General features: G+C 43.0%; 1 long non-coding RNA gene across 2 annotated transcripts in view; it reads left to right on the top strand.

Moving 5' to 3' along the window:
- LOC137325411 (uncharacterized) overlaps positions 1-21,526 on the top strand; it is a 117,774-nt gene that overhangs the window by 7,597 nt on the left and 88,651 nt on the right. Inside the window, exon 4 of one of the 2 annotated variants that reach the window (XR_010963877.1) lies at positions 16,856-17,313. The exons of the other annotated variant lie outside the window; for it this stretch is intronic. This is a non-coding gene — a long non-coding RNA (uncharacterized lncRNA). Of the gene's footprint in view, positions 1-16,855; positions 17,314-21,526 lie in introns of those variants that run through there. 2 annotated transcript variants of the gene reach the window in all.

Here is a 21,526-nt window from a genome sequence, read left to right as displayed (position 1 = left end):
ACCTGTTGTTATGGAGGGAAACACGGCAGTCATTTTGTGTACAGAAAGACCGCGCAACAATGAGATTGATAAACTGTTTTAGGTGATACTTTGAGGGACAAATGTTGCCCAGGACAAAGTTCCAGTTGCTTCCATTTGCCAATCCAAAATAGTAATAATTCATTGAAGATGTAATCATTAATCTCCACATCCTGAGAGACAGAAGTAATTTGAAAAAATAGATTTTCAGTTAAAAATAATAACTTTTTGGCTTAGAAATTCGGATGCGCCCATTATCGGGTGTACGGGGAGCGCAGGGTACAAACCGTGCACCTGAATGGTGAGGCCCAAAGCGCCCCTGATGTTGGGCCTCAGGCCTCATTTCCAGGGGGCCGGTGAACTGTGCATAGCTGCTGGCAAATTGTCATTAAAGACCAGACCACTGCTGGCATCGCAGTGGCCCGCAAGTAAGAGTGGCTGATTGGGCCTTGGGCCGGGGATGGACGATCGGGCCGCTGGGGAGGGAAGTAGTGGTGACCGGTGAGGGTGAGTGCTAGCCAGGTGGGTGAATGGCCTGCATTCTTTTAATGTGGGGCAGGAGGAGCTCCCGCTGCTCCTGGATCCATATTCAGGTAAGTATGGAAGTCTACCTGTCAGTTAATGCCACGGTGTGCTGTGCGAATTCAGCACATGGCAAATGAAGCGCTGGGGAGTTCGAAAATTGAAAACGGATCCCCTAATTTAAATCAATTATTCTGCCCGTTAAATATTCCCGACGTGCGCCTTTGCCACCAGCCCATCCACCTTATCCAATATGGCAGATGGCGCACCTCCAGCCGGAAATGTGCATATCCTTCCTGCCCGCCATATTCAGAGCTTAGTAGGTCTGTTAGTGCCCAAAAACTGGGTGCTGTGCAGCCAAATTTCTAGGCCTTTTTGTCTAGTTTACATTTTAGACATATCTCGACAACCCACTCAAGTAAGAAACCCTAGTAAAAGCACAGGTCAACGTTAATATTTTTAAGGAGAGAGGGGAATACTTATCTACTAAATATGCAACCCAAATTCGTCATTTGAGAAGAAATTTCAAAAGTGCCAGCTCTTTCAGACAGGGCAGCAACAGAACAGCTTTTGGCGCATGCACAATAATTCCAGCGAGTGTTTGACACTTAATGGCTGTGTAACTGGTCATATTTCTCTCCCACACTCCTGATAAACACTTTCCCTACAGAATAAAGCAAGTGTTAGAGGCACCTTGAAATAGCTGGTAACGTGTGATTTCATAAAATCATAGAATGATACACCGAGAACTCTGCGCTCTTCCAATTCTTGCTTCTTGTGCATCCCCGATTTTAATCGCTCTACCATTGGCAGCCGTGCCTTCTGCTGCCTAGGCCCTAAGCTCTGTAATTCCCTCCCTAAACCTCTTCGCCTCTCTAGCTCTCTCTCTTCCTTTAAGACGCTCCTTAAAACCTACCTCTTTGACCAAGCTTTTGGTCACCTGTCCTAATATCTCCTCATGTGACTCGATGTCAAATTTTGTTCAATAACGCTCCTGTGAAGCGCCTTGGGACATTTTACTACACTAAAGGCGCTATATAAATGCAAGTTGTTGTTGTTGATACAACACCATAAAAAGGCAATTAATGTCCACACATTCGGCCCATCGAGCCTGTGCTGGCACTTTGAAAGAGCTATCCGATTAGTCCAACTCCCCTGCTCTTTCCCCATAGACCTGGAAATTTTTCCTCTTCAAGTATTTATCCAATTCCCTTTTGACAGTTATTATTGAATCTGCTCCTACCACCCTTTCAGGCAGTGCATTTCAGATCATAGCAACTCGCTGTGTAAAAAAATGTTTTCTCAGATCGCCTCTAGTTCTTTTGCCTATTACCTTAAATCTGTGTCCTCTGGTTAGCGACCCTTCTGCCACTGGAAACAGTTTCTTACTATTTACTCTATATAGTTCAATATGTTTTAAATTCCAAGAAGGGCAATAGAGACGAACATAGCTTTCTTCCTGCGACTATTTTCTCCTTGAGATCACAGCTGACATAAATCTGAAAGATTGTTTGGTCACATGACGGACAAGATTTCAGAATCCGTGGGATTGTTGGTGACATCAGTGGGAACAGCAGACACCCCCTGAAAAATTGTACTTTGCCAACAACTTCCAAACAGCTGTGTGGAACGAATAACCTAAAGATCCGTTAGGAAGAGTAGCTAAAAAAAGAATTTAATCTGATCATAATTCATCTGTTAATAAGGCAATTTATGTCCACACATGGGGGATTTGCTTGTGGACAGTCTTTAACAGCAGACAGATTAGTCACAGTGGTGTCTAAGCTATCAGGTAAACAGTGATTATGTAATTTTTTTCTCAGTTTTCTCTTCTTCCCTTCTGAAGACACTGGGAGTAATTTTGACTTTGTGCGATAGTGTAAAACGGGTGATAGTGAATTGGCAGTTGGTTTTATATCTCTCCTGAATTTTATTTCCATTGACAATGGGATTGGGAGAGCCCCCACATAAATTCTAGGTGATGCTTTCCAGCAGGGTCACTGGACAGTGATCAGAATCCCTTTTAATTTTGCCCTTCCCTAGGCTGGGGCATTGAGACAATTGCAGTGTCCCTACCCCTAGACCAGCTAATTCTCTATAGATTGAGGATTGAACTGGGACATGTATGCTCAGTTCCAAACTGGAGAGTGCACTTCTTGAGTGGGGTGGGGCGAGGAAAAAGCAGAGTATAGCTATCTAATTTAAAGAAACATTCATCTTGATGAGAATGGTCTCAATTAGGACGGCAGATGGGCATTATAATTGGCCTCAGTGTCTCAGGTTAGGGAATGGAAAAATCACTCACGATTCTTGCTCCTGGTCACTAGCCAGCAACCCTTGTTGGAAATACCTGCTCCTTGATGACAGGATCAGGCTAGATTGCGACAAATAATTTGTCAATAATCAATGTCTAGGCTCACAAATTAAGAATGAGTAAGGCACCAAAGGACAACTAGCACTCAATAGACCAGAAAGTAGTCAACAACTTCAGCAGAGGAGGAGAGAAGAACATTAGGAAAGATTTGGAAATTATGGTTAATTATGATTGTTTCCCCTGGTTAGAGAGTCTAGAACTAGGGGGCATAGTCGCAGGATAAGGGGTCGGCCACTCAAGACTGAGATGAGGAGGAATTTCTTCATTCAGAGGGTTGTGAATCTTTGGAATTCTCTTCCCCAGAGGGCTGTGGATGCTGAGTCGTTGAATATATTCAAGGCTGAGATAGATAGATTTTTAGACTCTAGGGGAATTAAGGGATATGGGGATCGGGTGGGAAGGTGGAGTTGAGGTCGAAGATCAGCGATGATCTGATTGAATGGCAGAGCAGGCTCGACGGGCCATGTGGCCTACTCCTGCTCCTATTTCTTATGTTTTTATGTTCTGAAGGATGTACATACTTATCAGAAATAACTGGGTGGTACATTGGGTTGCACATTGGGATGTAGGTTCAAGTATAGCCTAGCTGATTAAATGAAAGTCTGCTCTGCTAATTATAAGGGTCCAATGTCAAATGAGTTGGGACAGTCTTATTTCAGTTTCTGGTGTGCATGGGCCCACAGCACAAAATCGGCCATAATTCAACGCTAGTCGTCACTAAATATTGGCAATCTCATCTATTGGTTCATACAGGAAATGGGAAAATGTCTCACTGGTGCAGCAGGAGATGCTCTTCTTTAGCTACTTACATATATCCAGCACGGATTTGTTAAAGGAAAATCGTGTTTGACTAACTTGATTGAGTTCTTTGATGAAGTAACGGAGAGGGTTAATGAGAGTAGTGCGGTTGATGTTGTGTATATGGACTTTCAAAAGGCATTTGATCAAGTACCACATAATAGACTTGGTAACAAAATTAAAGCCCGTGAGATTAAAGGGACAGAGGCAGCATGGATACAAAATTGGCTAAGGGACAGAAAGCGGACAGTAGCGGTGAACAGTTGTTTTTCAGACTGGAGGGAAGTTCACAGTGGTGTTCCCCAGGGGTCAGTATTTGGACCACTGCTCTTTTTGAAATATATTAATGACTTGGACGGGTGTAGGGGGTATAATTTAAAAATTTGCAGATGACACGAAACTGGGAAATGTAGTAAACGATATGGAGGATGGTAACAGACTCCAGGAGGACATTGACAGACTGATGAAATCGGCAGACACGTGGCAAGTGAAATTTAACGTAGAGAAGTGTGAAGTGATGCATTTTGGTAGGAAGAATGAGGAGAGGCAATATAGACTAAATGGTACAATTTTAAATGGGGTGCAGGACCAGAGAGACCTGGGGGAGTATGTACACAAATCTTTGAAGGAGGCAGGTCAAGTTGAGAAGGCTGTTAAAAAAGCATATGGGACCCTAGGCTTTAATAGAAATGCAGAGTACAAAGGCAAGGAAGTTAAGCTAAACCTTTATAAAATACTGGTTAGGCCTCAGCTGGAGTACTGTGTTCAATTCTGGGCACCACACTTTAGGAAGGATGTCAAGGCCTTAGAGAAGGTGCAGAAGAGATTTACTAGAATGGTGCTAGGAATGAGGGACTTCAGTTATGTGGAGAGACTGGAGAAGCTGGGGTTGTTCTCCTTAGAAGAGAGAAGGCTAAGGGGAGATTTGATAGAGGGGTTCAAAATCATGAATGGTTTGACAGAGTAAATAAGGAGAAACTGTTTCCAGTGGCAGGAGTGGCAGTAACCAGAGGACACAGATTTAAGGTGATCAGCAGAAGAGCCAGAGGTGACATGAGGAAGCATTTTTTTAGGCAGTGTTTGTAATGATCTGGAATGCACTGCCTGAAAGAGTGGTGGAAGCAGATTCAATAGTAACTTTCAAAAGGGAATTAGATACATACTTGAAGAGAAAAAATTTACAGGGCTATGGGGAAAGACCAGGGGAATGGGACTAATTGGATAGCTCTTTCAAAGAGCCAGCACAGGCACGATGGGCCAAATGGCCTCCTCCTGTGCTGTACCTACTATGTTACCATGATACTTTGATATATATAAGATTAAGCAGGGTGGTATTGTCACTAGCTCCCGAAGTGCAGGTCCCACGCAGCTAGTGGTAACAACAGAGTAAACCTGCTGGATTCATTAAGGTCAAAGACACAAGACTCATCCATCAGGAGCCGGAAGGACTAGCACCCCACTAAACCCAATACAAAAACAGCTTGACGTTGGGAAAGAGGATAGGAAGCTTTGCTCAGCGTCTATATCTACCATACCTGGTGGGAGTAGTTTATAGTCCCCCAAACAGTAGTTATACTGTTGGACAGAGAATCAAGAAATAAGAGGAGCTTGTAACAAAGGTAATGCAATAATCGTGGAGGACTTTAATCTTCATATAGACTGGGCAAATCAAATTGCCAAAAGTAATTTGGAGTTCGAGTTCATGGAATACATTCGAGACAGTTTCCAAGAACAATACACGGTGGAACCAACCAGAGAACAGGCAGTTTTAGATCTCGTCTTGTGTAATGAGACAGGGTTAATTAGTAATCTCATAGTAAGGTGTCCTCTGGGGCAGAGTGATCATAATATAATAGAATTTCAAATTGAGTTTGATAGTGACTTACTTAAGTCCGAAACTAGAGTCTTAAACTTAAACAAAGCCAATTACATGGGTGTGAGGGTTGAATTGGTGAAGGTTGATTGGGAAATTAGATTAAAAGATATGATGGTAGATAAGCAATGGTGAACATTTAAAGAAATAATTCATAATTCTTAACGAATATACATTCCATTGAGGAATAAAAACTCCACGGGAAAAGTGATCCATCTGTGGCTAACTAAATAAGTTAAGGATAGTATTAGATTAAAAGAAGAGGCTTATAATGTTGCCAAGAATAGTAGTAATCCTGAGGATTGGGAGAGTTTTAGAAATCAGCAAAGGATGACCAAAAAATTGATAAAGAGGGAGAAAATAGAATATGAGAGTAAACTAGCAAGAAATATAAAAACAGATTGTAAGAGCTTCCACAAGTATGTAAAAAGGAAGAGAGTAGCGAATTGGTCCCTTAGAGACTGAGACAGGAGAAATTATAATGGGGAATAAGGAAACAGCAGAGACGTTAAACAAACATTTTGTACCTGTCTTCACAATAGAAGACACAAAAAACGTACCAGAAATAGTGGGGAACCAAGGGTTTAATGAGAGTGAGGAAATTAAAGTAATTAATATTAGTAAAGAAAAAGTATTGGAGAAATTAATGGAATTAAAAGCCGACAAATCCCCTGGACCTGATGATCTACATCCTAGGGTTCTAAAAGAGGTGGCTGCAGAGATAGTGGATGCATTGGTTTTGATCTTCCAAAATTCTCTAGATTCTAGAATGGTCCCAGTGGATTGGAAGGTAGCAAATGTGACCCCGCTATTCAAGAAAGGAGGGAGAGAGAAAACTGGGAACTGCAGGCCAGTTAGCCTGACATCAGTCGTCAGGAAAATGCTAGAATCTATTATTAAGAATGTAGTAACAGGGCTCTTAGAAAATCATAATATGATTAGACAGAGTCAACATGGTTTTATGAAAGGGATATTGTGCTTGACAAATCTATTAGAGATTTTTGAGGATGTAACTAGCTGGATAGATAAGTCGAAACCAGTGGATGTAGTATATTTGGATTTTCAAAAGGCAGTCGATAAGGTGCCATACAAAAGGTTGTTACACAAGATAAAAGCTCATGGGATTGGGGGTAATATAAAAGCGTGGATAGGGGTTTGGTTAACGGACAGAAAACAGAGAGTAGGAATAAACGTGTTATTTTCAAGTTGGCAGGCTGTAACTAGTGGGGTGCCGCAAGGATCAGAGCTTGGGCCTCAGCTATTTACAATCTGTATTAATGACTTAGATGAAGGGACTGAATGTAATGTATCCAAGTTTGCTGACGATACAAAGGAAGGAGGGAAAGTAAGCTGTGAGGAGGACACAAAGGGGGTGATTTTAAACCCCAAGAACAGGTGGGTTGGGGGCAGGTGGGAGTTGAAAATAGTTGCTTTTTGGGTTGCAACTGCAACCCGGCTTTATTTCCTGTTCTAACGCGGCACGTAAAAGTACAGGCTTTCCATGGAAACGCAAAGTCTGAAAAATTTGCGGTTGCAACCCAGAAAAACAACTATTTTCAACTCCCAACTGCCCCCAACCCACCCTTTCTTGGGGTTTAAAATCACCCCCAAACAGTCTGCAAAGGGATATAGACAGGTTAAGTGAGTGGGTAAGAAGGTGGCAGATGGATTATAATGTGGGGAAATATGAGGTTATTCACTTTGATAGGAAGAATAGAAAAACAGAATATGAGTAGAATGGGCCCATACTCTCTTGGAGTTTAGAAGAATGAGAGATGATCTCATTGAAACATGTAAGATTCTAAGAGGGCTTGACAGGGTAGATGCTGAGAGACTGTTTCCCCTGGCTGGAGAGTCCAGATCTAGGGGGCATGGTCTCAGGATAAGGGTTCGGCCATTTAGGACTGAGATGAGGAGAAATGTCTTCACTCAGAGGGCTGTGAATCTTCAGAATTCTCTACCCCAGAGGGCTGTGGATGCTCAGTCATTGAGTATATTAAAGACTGAGACCGATAGATTTTTGGACTATAAGGGCATCCAGGGATATGGGGATCAGGCGGGAAAGCGGAGTTGAGGTCGAAGGTCAGCCATGATCTTGTTGAATGGTGGAGCAGGTTCAAGGGGCCTTATGTCGTACTCCTGCTCCTATTTCTTACGTTGTTATGTTATGTTCTGACCCTGGAGTCTTTGACACTGAAAGTGGATGATCCATTCCCTTATCGATGAGCAAAACATTCACACAAAAATGTAAGAGAAAATAGACCACATAATTTCCATGGACTTATAATGGCAACTGACATAAATTGTATTGATTGATACAGCCAACTATATTGATTAAAACAGAGTAGATATTGGTGGCTCAAGCTGCAGCAAGGAGTGGTGGGCTGCAGCTTTGTGCCCACAACTAGTTTTGGATCTCAGCTGTGCTTTTTTTTAATATTTCAAAATAAACTTTATTCATAAAATTTGTAACACATACAATGCCATTCAAGTCATGCTTCAAACAATACAATGCAGGTCATACAATTTGCAACGGTACATACAGTACAGTTCAACTGTCCGGTACAATCAATACAGTTTCACACCATACATTGTACATACAGATTATGGCACCCTAGGATGCCTCATTGAAATATATGGAGCTGCACAGGAAATGAAGGGGGAAAAACAGGATGGCAAGATAGTCACATTGCACTCGTCACAATTGCCTCAGTGTTGCCAATTTATGATGATTTCATTACTGATTTTCTGATTTTTGTTTCAACGTGCACGATTCATCAGGGTAGAAAAAATGAGAGAGATGGTTTTTCTCTCTCACTTCCATCCCCATGAATCACACACCTTAATACAATAATGCAAATTCAATAAATTCTGAACTAAATTACTAGTGTTGCCAAAGTTGTCAACTGGACTTAGGGAATCTAAAAAGGTTAAATAAAGGCAAATCAAAAAATAAGTACAGCCTGTTGAAGTATCCACTTTCACTTGTTTCTCTCCTGTTAGCCTCTACAATATTCTAGTGGCTTGACGTTGTCTTATTAACTTCCTTGTTGCTGCTTCAAGATCTGAAAGAGCACCACCGTGTCATTATTCATTTGTTGATCATTGTTGTTGGTTTGATTCCAGTATTTTCTCAACCACCGTAACCATGGCTACTGTTGTCCTCAATTTATTAAATCTCCAGAGGATTCTTTGTATGCATTTAATGACTCTCCGCAGACTCCTCCTAGGAGTGGTTTTAAATTCCCTTAAACCTCTTTTAGCGTGTTCTCATTATCAAGCTGTAAGTGGTACCTGTATTGTAACTGTACAGACAAATGATATATGTATGACAGCATCTGTTTCTATAACGCTCCACTCATGCTGCCATTAGTCACTCAGTGCATTTATTTCAGCAGAAACTGACCTTACTTCAGAGGGGAAAACAAAACAGCACCATAACTAGCTTATTGTCCCATTATGTTCCCTATCAAGCCTTCAAGCTAGATTTAGCAGGTCTGTATTACATTATGACCAAAACATTTGATTTTGGTGGAAAATTTAATGTTCGATTCAGTCCTATTTAGAGATCCAATAATAATTAATGCAAACGTGCTCTGGACTGTGCCAAAACATACCCATGCACACATAGGTAATCATTACAGCCCCAGGACCTCACTGCAGCAGTTCCTCCGAGCAACAACTTCAGCCCAACCATTTTCAGCTGCTTCATCAATGACCTTTCTTCCATCATTAAGCTCCAGCTACTAGATTCAATGTGCACCTCCTTCATCACCAGTGCCCGGCGACAGGATTCACTGCAACAACTCACCAAGCTTACTTTCACAACCCCCGCGGCCTCGTGACCTCTACCATGAGAAGGACAAGAGCAGCAATATCATGGTAACTTCATCATCTCCCAAATCTTCTCCAAGACACACGCCAGCCTCACTTGGACATATATGACTGTTTCTTTATTGTCTCTGATTCATAATCTGAGAATTCCCTATTTAACACATTGTGGGAACAGCATCATGTCGAGGTTAAAGAAGAAGGCCCACCACTACCTTTACAAGGCAACTAGGGATGGCCAATAAATGCAGCCTTACCAGTGCCATCCACATCTCATGGAGACATTTTAAAAAGTGCTCTGTAAATAACTCACCTATGGGTTAGGGAGGGAAAAAGCAGCCAGGGTTCCTGTTCCTAATTGCTATCCATTGAGCTTTACTGGAAAATGTATGCGTGTGGACATTGGGTGAGGACAGGATAGCGTTCGTCCATGCTGGCGCGTGTAATGAAATAGCTTGCTAATAGTCACTGTCAAGGGTGAGCATGGAGAATGGCTATTTGGGCAAGATACTAGAGGCACCCACAGAACCACACCCCAGTAGGAATCCACAGCTCCAGAGGAGGAGGAGGGGAAAATTGAGAAGTAAAAAGAACATTTTGGCAGCTTTTGTTTTCTGGTGGTGGACTCCTTCCACTGGCTGCTGAAGATCAGTTCACTCTAGCGATGCAAAAACTACACGCTGCTAGAGACAAGATTGGCACCTCACTTACCTTGCAGCACTGCTGCTAAAGTTGAAGACAGCACTGGTGGAAGTGAATCATTGACCGAGGAACCAGCTGTCGTCTGGAAAGTTACTTATCCACGTGGGAATTATTTTTAATTCTCATTTTTCCATAATTTCAACCAAAATATATATATACATCAAAGCTCGAAATAACCGAATCTTCTATAATTCTTTTAGAAGCGTTTTATGACGAATGGTTGGGCTTGAGATCCCAGTGTGATAAACTCCTAATTTCAATTGGGTTGTCAGGGGTAAGTGTCAGGCAGAGATTGGGAACTCCCAATCTAATCTTGGGCCAGCAGCCAACTCACGAGCAACAGAGACCCAGTACATGTAGTTCTCAGGGGCGACCGTAATCGATTACCCCTTCACCCTCCCCAGTGAGAGGGCAGCATTCTTTTTAAACAGCCACTATCCTCACAAAAAAGTGTTTTGGCAAATGTTTTTTTCCACTTGTTTAGAAGCACATTATGATGGTGCAAATCACATTCAAACATCACTTGCATGTAACAAAAATAACACATAGCTTTTCCTAAAAATAATGCCTGATAAACACAATTGGGTGATTTTAGTGCCCAATCCTGGAGCCTTCAGGAGGCAGGTGCAGGGGGAATAGTACCCACCCGACACAAGGTGCACAGTAACCCAGCTGAGATACCAGGTTCAGCATCCTTAACATAATGTGGGTGGGTTTCAGGTATGGTTAACACCTGGGAATGGCAGCTCACCCATTGAGGGCAATAAATTGTGTGCTGCTGTGGGTCTTAAAGGCCGTGTATCAGCTTACAACAACTTGCATTTATATAGTGTCTTTAATGTGTTAAAACAGCCTAATGCGTTTCAGATAAGCGTGATCAGACAACAAAATTGTCAGTGGGCCAAAGAAGAACACATTCGGATAGATGACCAAAAGCTTTTTTAAAGAGGTCGGTTTTAAGGAGTGTCTTGAAGGAGGAGAGAGAGAGGGAGAGGATTAGGGAGGGAATTTCAGAGCTTAACAGGGTAGTCAACATTTTTTTTAGGCTAAAGAGAAATAGCAACAGTCAGGAACTTTGCATATATGTCTTGCAGCAGTCTAAGCAGGGCTAGGAAGGTAGCAAAAATGGCCCAACCAAAATCCTTCCTGCAAACGCCCTTCACACACAGGCTACCTAAATCTTCTGAAAAAATTTGGTTTTAAGTTGCACGATTCACCGGGGTAGAAGAGGGGTTTTTTTTTCTCTCATTTCCATCCCCATGAATGAACACAATAATGCAAATTCAATAAATTCTGAACAAAATTACTAGTGTTGCCAATGTTGTCAACTGGACTTAGGGAATCTAAAAAGGTTAAATAAAGGCAAATCGAAAAATAAGTACAGCCTGTTGAAGTATCCACTTTCACTTGTTTCTCTCCTGTTAGCCGCTACAATATTCTAGTGGCTTGACGTTGTCTTATTAACTTCCTTGTTGCTGCTTCAGATCTGAAAGAGCACCACCGTGTCATTATTCATTTGTTGATCATTGTTGTTGGTTTGATTCCTGTATTTTCTCAACCACCGTAACCATGGCTACTATTATCCTCAATTTATCAAATCTCCAGCGGATTCTTTGTACGCATTGCGTGACTTTCTGCAAACCGCTAGAAGTGATTTTAAAATCCCTGAATCTTCCTTTAGTGTGTTCACACTATCCTTCTGTAAGTGCTACCTGTATTGTAACTGTACAGACAAATGATATATGTATGACAGCATCTGTTTCTATAACGCTCCACTCACCCTGCCACTAGTCACTCAGTGTATTGATTTCAGCCGAAACTGACCTTACTTCAGAGGGGAAAACAGAACGGTATAATAACAAGCCTGTTGCCCCATTATTTTCCCTATCAAGCCTTAAAGTTAGATTAAGCAGGTACTACATTACATTCTGACCAAAACATTTGATTTTGGTGGAAAATTCAATGTTCGATTCAGTCCTATTTAGAGATCCAATAATAATTAATGCAAACGCGCTCTGGACTCTGACGAAAGATACCCATGCACACACATGAAACAGGTAATCATTGCAGCCCAAGGACCTCACTGCAGCAGTTCCTCCGAGCAGCATCTGCGGATCAACCATCTTCAGCTACTTCATCAATGACTTTTCCTCCATCATCAATTACCGCCCCATCAGTCTACTTTCAATCATCGGCAAAGTATTGGGAGGTGTCGTCGACAGTGCTATCACCAGCAGTTCCTCACCAATAACCTGCTCACCGATGCTCAGTTTGGGTTCCGCCAGGACCACTCAGCTCCAGACCTCATTACAGCCTTGGTCCAAACATGGACAAAAGAGATGAATTCCAGAGGTGAGGTGAGAGTGACTGCACTTGACATCAAGGCAGCATTTGACTGATAGTGGCATCAAGGAGCCCCAGTAAAATTGGAGTCAATGGGAATCAGGGGGAAAACTCTACAGTGGCTGGAGTCATACCGAGCACAAAGGAAGATGGTAGTGGTTGTTGGAGGCCAATCATCTCAGCCCCAGGACATCAGTGCAGGAGTTCCTCGGGGCAGTGTCCTAGGCCCAAAAATCTTCAGCTGTTTCATCAATGACTTCCCTCCATTGTAAGGTCAGAAGTGGGGATGTTCGCTGATGATTGAATGGTTTTCATTTCCATTCATAAACCCTCAGATAATGAAGCAGTCCGAGTCCGCATGCAGCAAGACCTGGATAACATCCAGGCTTGGGCTGATAAATGGCAAGTAACATTCGCGTCAGACAAGTGCCAGGCAATGACCATCTCCAACAAGAGAGAGTCTAACCACCTCCTCTTGACATTCAACAGCATTACCATTACCGAATCGCCCACCACCATATCTTGGGAGTCACCATTGACCAGAAACTAAACTGGACCAGCCACATAAATACTGTGGCTGCAAGACCAGGTCAGAAGCTGGGTATTCTGTGGCAAGTGACTCACCTCCTGATTCCCTAAAGCCTTTCCACCATCTACAAGGCACAAGTCGGAATTGTGATGGAATAGTCTCCATTTGCCTGGATGAGTGCAGCTCCAACAACACTCAAGAAGCTCGACACCATCCAGGACAAAGCAACCCGCTTGATTGGCACCCCATCCACCACCATAAATATTCACTCCCTCCACCACCGGCTCACCGTGGCTGCAGTTTGTACCATCTACATGATGCATTGCAGTAACTCGCCAAGGCTTCTTCGACAGCACCTCCCAAACCCACGACCTTTACTACGCGGAAGGACAAGGGCAGCAGGCGCATAGGAACACCACCACCTGCACGTTCCCCTCCATGTCACACACCATCCTGACTTGGAAATATATCGCCATTCCTTCATCGTCGCTGGGTCAAAATCTTGGAACTCCCTACCTAATAGCACTGTGGGAGAACCTTCACCTCACGGACCGCAGCGGTTCAAGAAGGTGGCTCACCACCACCTTCTCAAGGGCATTTAGGGATGGGCAATAAATGCTGGCCTTGCCAGCGATGCTCATATCCCATGAATGAATAAAAAAAAATTAAGCTCCATCCACTAGATTCAATATCCACCTCCTCCATCACCAGTGCCCTGTGATTGCAGTATGTACTATCGACAGGATTCACTGCAACAACTCATCAAGCTTACTTTCACAACACCCTTTAGTCCCGTGACCTTTACCATGAGAAGGACAAGAGCAGCAATATCATGGTAACACCATCATCACCCAAGTTCTTCTCCAAGTTAAAGGCCAGCCTGACTTCGACATATATGACCCTTTCTGCATTGTCTCTGATTCATAATCTGAGAATTCCCTATTTAACACCATTGTGGGAACAGCATCATGTCGAGGTTAAAGAAGAAGGCCCACCACCACCTTTACAAGGCAACTAGGGATGGCCAATAAATGCAGCCTTACCAGCGCCATCCACATCTCATGGAGACATTTTAAAAAGTGCTCTGTAAATAACTCACCTATGGGTTAGGGAGGGAAAAAGCAGCCAGGGTTCCTGTTCCTAATTGCTATCCATTGAGCTTTACTGGAAAATGTATGCGTGTGGACATTGGGTGAGGACAGGATAGCGTTCGTCCATGCTGGCGCGTGTAATGAAATAGCTTGCTAATAGTCACTGTCAAGGGTGAGCATGGAGAATGGCTATTTGGGCAAGATACTAGAGGCACCCACAGAACCACACCCCAGTAGGAATCCACAGCTCCAGAGGAGGAGGAGGGAAAAATTGAGAAGTAAAAAAAACATTTTGGCAGCTTTTGTTTTCTGGTCATGGACTCCTTCCACTGGCTGCTGAAGATCAGTTCACTCAAGCGATGCAAAAACTACACGCTGCTAGAGACAAGATTGGCACCTCACTTACCTTGCAGCACTGCTGCTAAAGTTGAAGACAGCACTGGTGGAAGTGAATCATTGACCGAGGAACCAGCTGTCGTCTGGAAAGTTACTTATCCACGTGGGAATTATTTTTAATTCTCATTTTTCCATAATTTCAACCAAAATATATATATACATCAAAGCTCGAAATAACCGAATCTTCTATAATTCTTTTGGAAGCGTTTTATGACGAATGGTTGGGCTTGAGATTCGCAGTGCGATGAACTCCTAATTTCATTTGGGTTGTCAGGGATAAGTGTCAGGCAGAGATTGGGAACTCCCAATCTAATCTTGGGCCAGCAGCCAACTCACGAGCAACAGAGACCCAGTACATGTAGTTCTCAGGGGCGACCGTAATCGATTACCCCTTCACCCTCCCCAGTGAGAGGGCAGCATTCTTTTTTTAAACAGCCACTATCCGCACAAAAAAGTATTTTGGCAAATGTTTTATTCCACTTGTTTAGAAGCACATTATGATGGTGCAAATCACATTCAAACATCACTTGCATGTAACAAAAATAACACATAGCTTTTCCTGAAAATAATACCTGATAAACACAATTGGGTGATTTTAGTGCCCAATCCCGGAACCTTCAGGAGGCAGGTGCAGCGGGAATAGTACCCACCTGACACAAGGTGCACAGTAACCCAGCTGAGATACCAGGTTCAGCATCCTTAACATAATGTGGGTGGGTTTCAGGTATGGGTAACACCTGGGAATGGCAGCTCACCCATTGAGGGCAATAAATTGTGTGCTGCTGTGGGTCTTAAAGGCCGTGTATCAGCTTACAACAACTTGCATTTATATAGTGTCTTTAATGTGTTAAAACAGCCCAATGCGTTTCAGATAAGCGTGATCAGACAACAAAATTGACAGCGGGCCAAAGAAGAACACATTTGGATAGATGACCAAAAGCTTTTTTAAAGAGGTCGGTTTTAAGGAGTGTCTTGAAGGAGGAGAGAAAGAGGGAGAGGATTAGGGAGGGAATTTCAGAGCTTAACAGGGTAGTCAACATTTTTTTTATGCTAAAGAGAAATAGCGACAGTCAGGAACTTTGCATATATGTTTTGCAGCAGTCTAAGCAGGGCTAGGAAGGTAGCAAAAATGGCACAACCAAAATCCTTCCTGCAAACGCCCTTCACACACAGGCTACCTAAATCTTCTGAAAAAATTTGGTTTTAAGTTGCACGATTCACCGGGGTAGAAGAGGGTTTTTTTTTCTCTCACTTCCATCCCCATGAATCACATGAATTAATACAATAATGCAAATTCAATAAATTCTGAATGGTTGGGCTTGAGATTCGCAGTGTGATGAACTCCTAATTTCATTTGGGTTGTCAGGGGTAGGTGTCGAGCAGAGATTGGGAACTCCCAATCTAATCTTGGGCCAGCAGCCAGCTCAAGAGACCCAGTATATGTAGTTCTCAGTGGCGACCGTAATCGATTACCTCTTCACCCTCCCCAGTGAGAGGGCAGCATTCTTTTTTTAAACAGCCACTATCCGCACAAAAAAGTGTTTTGGCAAATGTTTTATTCCACTTGTTTAGAAGCACATTATGATGGTGCAAATCACATTCAAACATCACTTGCATGCAACAAAAATAACACATAGCTTTTCCTGAACCTCAGAGCTTAACAGGACATTCAACATTTTTTTTAGGCCAAAGAGAAACAGCAACAGTCAGGAATTTTGCATATATGTCTTGCAGCAGTCTAAGCTGGGCTAGGAAGGTAGCAAAAATGGCCCAACCAAAATCCTTCCTGCAAACGCCTTTCACACACAGGCTACCTAAATCTTCTGAAAATAAGCTAAAGCAAGAAAAAAACAACTCGCACAATACCTACTGAGAACTGCATAGCCAGGTAAATACATCTTGCTTGAATCAGCCACCATCACTCTGCCAACACCCAAGGCGAAACTGGCATAGTGGCAGCAGAGATAACACAAAATCACTGACATCAAAATGATGTCATTTGCCTTCATTTTAATACATCAATGAAGCGTCCACCTGTTTCAGACCAGAGTTTTGACTGCCTTCCCCAAGGCCCATTGACAAATCGAACCTGGCGTACAATAGGCGGAAATTTGGCAGGACTGATTTCCACCCAATTTACGGCTCTGTTGCAGGGTGTAATGGAGATGAAAATTGGGTCCAATGTTTTTTTCGTAAACTTAGTTTATTGATCAGCTTAAATTTATTCCTTATTCTTTCCTCTTCAAGTTTAGACACTTTGCTGACACACAATTATGTAAAAACGTTTTGTAAAAAATGTTTAAAAATTCTATCATCATTGTGTAAAATATTTTTGAGGTTTACTTTCTTCTGTGTATTTTTTGTGGGATGCTTAACAGGTTTAAGTGAGTCATCGTTCTCTGTGTCTCTCCCTCCCTGTTGTGAAGCTCCTGAGCTCTGCTTTGCTGCTCCTATTGTCCAAGGATCTTCAATTCACCGTGAACTCTTAGGCAGCAATAATCGTGACAAGATACATTATATTTGCAAAGGACTGGAATGGAATACTGAGGAAGGGCTGCACTGTCGGAGGTGTTGTCTTTCGGATGAGACATTAAACCGAAGCTCCGCCTGCCTTCTCAGGTGGATGTAAAAGATCCCACAGCACCATTCGAAGAAGAGCAGGGGATTTCTGTCTTTGTCAACATTCATCCCTCAACTAACACCACTAAAGCAGATGATCTAGTCATTTATTTCATTGCTGTTTGTTGGGCCTAGCTGTGTGCAAATTGGCTGCTACGTTTCCTACAGTACAACAGTGACTACACTTTTAAAAAAGCCTAATTGGTTGTAAATTGCTTTGGCACATATATTGTATATTAATATATAATTATAATATATTTATATTGTATATTAAAACACTCAAATGCAGAAAAATTACAGCAGCTGACTTTAGAATGCAGAAGTATGTTCAAATGCACGTTTAACAGATTGTAATTATTCCGATATTTTCAACTTAATTCAGATTTATTTCCATCTTTCTGAAACATGGCTAAAGAAGACCAAGGAATAGTGAGAGTCATTCTGCCATTCCGTTCAAAAGAAAATAACCTCCACACAGATCAATAAACTACCAAGAGACCTCATAAAACAAAATTTGGGGAGGAAGGGAAGAGAGGCACATGAGAGGCACATAGCTGGATGAGGATAAATTCTTTGTCCTAATTCAGGAAAAGGGAGCCAGGGCCCTAGGGACAGACATAGACTGAAAGAAAAGAAGCCTGAGCTAAATGCACGTTAAAAGGGCACTATCTTCAAATGGTTGCTTCCTGTCAGGTTTCTGGACTGTAAAGTTTGAGTAAACTGCCCAGAAATTTCTGAAGTGTAAATCACTCACCAAAAAGTTTCACTATTTTGAAACAAAAGTTTGTTTTCTGTTTATTTATGATGTGCCTTATGAAGTGGAGGCATTATAACCTAGATTCTCCAGGTTCGGCCTAGCAGATTATCTCACTGTGAGCCCAGACTCAATTATCAAGGTTTTCAATTAATTTATTTTATACTTAATTAATTTTCAGCAGTACCAAAGAGAACATCAGTATGTAAGCCATAATCCCACTTCCTGACCAGCACTCTGTCTGGTTTTCAACTCATCAAAAATTTTGCAACCCAACCATATATCTTCATGAAAAAAGATTTGACAACCCTGTTTTGTATTGAAGATGGTGGTTGGTGGCAGGGGGGCGGGGGGGGGGGGCAGTGGTGGGGTGAGGAGAAGAAAGTCTGATGTGCCAAGCACTATTTTCATATCAATAACATCGTGATCTGTTTGGACTGCATTCACGGAATCATAGATGATCACGTGTTAGCAAGGTTCACTCATTGCATCTTATAACTCAGTTCTCGGGTTGTGAACTTCTGTAATAAACTGCTACTGAGAACCGTGAATGTGGACTCAGAGCATTCAAAGGCAGATTCCTGATTTAACTAATGAATGCTGAAACTTTGCACTGAAGCAGAAGAGAGATAAATAAATAGCAGTTTGTTCAGGACCAGAACATTGACCTAGAAATGAGGTGATTTGATGGGCTGAGTGGCCTGTTCTCATTCTTACTCTTCTCTTGTACAGGAGTAGAAAATTAGAAGAAATGGGGTGAAGGGGGATTTTCAACTGCTGGCCGCCTGTTTCTCCCCTGAAAAATGGGTGACCAGCGTAGGAAAATCTGGCAGGGGCCTTGGACACCCATTTGCCAGCCTGATTCAATTTTGAGGCAAGCCAGCAATTGCCCAGCAATCCCACTCAAAACAGGTGGGAGGCAGTTTAAATATACAAATCGGGGTTGTACACTGATTGTAGGACCCCAATTGTAATTTCCACGAGAAAATGGGCGGAGCATGTGAAGTGCACACTTAACCCAGTTTTTCCAGGTGTTGAGCAACCTAAGTCATGGGGGGTGATTTTAAACCTCAAGAACGGGTGGGCTGGGGGCGGCCGGGAGTTGAAAATAGTTGTTTTTTTGGGACGCGACCGCAAAATTTTCGGACTTGGCATTCCCAGTGGGAAGCCTGTACATTTCCGCACCGACGTTAAACCAGGAAATAAAGCCAGGTTGCGGTTCCGACCCAAAAAACAACTATTTTCAACTCCCACCTGCCCCCAACCCACCCGTTCTTGGTCCTTACACGGACTGCTGGAAGCTGCTCAGAAAAGGTACATTTTTGCTTTTACTTTTAAGATTTTTGTAGGGTCATTTATATTTCATCCGGTCCCACAAAAATCTTCTGGCCTGCTGCCCATTTTTGCTCCCCCCCTCCCAGCATGGATTCCCCCCTCCCCCAGCAAGCCCTACCTGCCGGCCAGCTCTACGCAGAATCTGGCCGATTTTCCGTTTGACGCCTGCAGCTCATCGGAAAATTTAAACAGGGTCCGAAACTAAAAATGGTTCGGATCCCCTGACTGTGGCCTTGGGCAGGTGCTGCGGGCACATTACCTAAATCGCACCCATTTTGGACCCGACTTGAAAATCTCCCCGATATATATTTAAGCATATCCTTACTTCTAAAAATCTCAGAACATTGTATCCACATCAAGTAGATAAGATTTTAGAGTATGCTAGGAATTCACGTTATGTGATTAAAAATTGATTGCAGATGCTAGGGTAGATTTTAACCTGGGCCGCTTGGCGCAAACGAGGCGATAACAGCCTGAAAATGGCTTACCTCCCCATTTATGCAGGCGCCATCCTCAAAGCGGTTGGAGTGCCCGCCTGTTCCAGGTGGTATTTTTTTTATTCGTTCATGGGATGTGCCCTTGAGAAGGTGGTGGTGAGCCCCCTTCTTGAACTGCTGTGGTCTGTGAGGTGAAGGTTCTCCCACAGTGCTGTTTGGAAGGGAGTTCCAGGATTTTGACCCAGCAACGATGAAGGAACGGCGATATATTTCCAAGTCGGGATGGTGTGTGACTTGGAGGGGAACGTGCAGGTGGTGTTGTTCCCATGTACTTGCTGCTCTTGTCCTTCTAGGTGGTAGAGGTCGCGGGTTTGGGAGGTGCTGTTGAAGAAGCCTTGGCGAGTTGCTGCAGTGCATCCTGTGGATGGTACACACTGCAGCCACTGTGCGCCGGTGGTGAAGGGAGTGAATGTTTAGGGTGGTGCCAGTCAAGCGGGCTGCTTTGTCCTGGATGGTGTCGAGCTTCTTGAGAGTTGTTGGAGCTGCCCTTTCAATATGCAAATTGGAAACCAATGATGTAAGTAGTACTCCAATTGCAGTTTTGATGATCAACTGGGGATGGTGCGGATTGTAGCTCCAGCCAGGTTTACCAGTTGGCACAGCAGAAGTAGCTGCACAAGATTACTGTGGGCCGCTGCTGCCCGGGGCTCCCCCCACCCCATATCACCCTCCCCCCACCCCCCGACCAACCTTCCTGCCAGCCGGGTCAGCCTCCGAGTCTGCCGTTATGGCTTCAGCCTGGAGTTGGAGAGTTACAGCGGAGTGCCCATTTAGTGCCCAGATCACCGGTAATGAGGCCCGGCCCTCAAAATGGACCAGGCCTCCTGTCGGCAGTGTTAGCCAGCTGGCCAGTGCTCTCCACCAGTCAGCTGCCCGATAGTTTAAATCTACACCCTGCTTTTTTATTTTAAGACTAGTGCATCAATTATTCCCTGAACAAAGCACATAACAAATAATGACATCTGTTGAAATGGTGCGAGCACTTAATACGATCATTGTCAAAGAAGAAAACTGAACGCTTCATTTACAGGAATGAATCAAATGAATCGCACAGCAGTTTAAATTACCACTCAATCTGGCATTATGCAGTCACACCAGAGTAACCAGATTTTATTTAAATCCCTTGATTATTCAATTTCCTTTGTGGTTGCCATCTTAAGGCACTTTCAATTATTTTTCTATAATTCAACATCCTGCGAAATTAGGTTACAAAAGTTAATCTGATTATTATACAGGCTGATGAGGCTAATTGAAAGTAAGGAATTAAGTAACTTTAAAAAAAAATTGCACTTTAAAAAGCCATGTACATCAAAAGTGGAGAGTGATCGGGGGTGATTTTAACTTTGGGTGATGGTCTAAAATGTGTGATATCGAATTAGCTGCCCATTATACACCCTGCCCGATTCACACTACTATTGATTTCAGTCAAAAGGAAAATCAAGCATGGTGTATTATGGAGGCTAATTCTATATCGCCAGTTTTACATCATTGCCAAAAGTTAAAATTACCCCCGTTGTCTGTTAATTTCACCAATTGGAGTATTCTCTGAAGCAATTCCACAGTACCTACTGCATGGCATGAATTGTCTAAGTGCATGTGTTTTGCACTAATCCCACTGCCACCATTGGTCAAACATTGTAGATGTCCCAACTTGGGCCCGGAATTTCCAGTGGGGGTGTAATCAGCAAGTTACACCCAAAATTATGCCCAAAATCTTGTGCTCCTAATTTGACTATGCCGGAACTTAAAAAGCAGTGTAAAAAATAAGTGTGATTCAAACGTAACCAACGGGGCCCCAAAAAAACGTGGGCAGAGCCCTATAAAAGAGACGGGGCATCATCCTT

This window comes from Heptranchias perlo, chromosome 9, assembly GCF_035084215.1.
Source record: "Heptranchias perlo isolate sHepPer1 chromosome 9, sHepPer1.hap1, whole genome shotgun sequence".
NCBI classification, from domain to species: domain Eukaryota; kingdom Metazoa; phylum Chordata; class Chondrichthyes; order Hexanchiformes; family Hexanchidae; genus Heptranchias; species Heptranchias perlo.
Note: the sequence above shows the minus strand (reverse complement) of the source record. Positions and strands in the feature narration are given on the sequence as shown.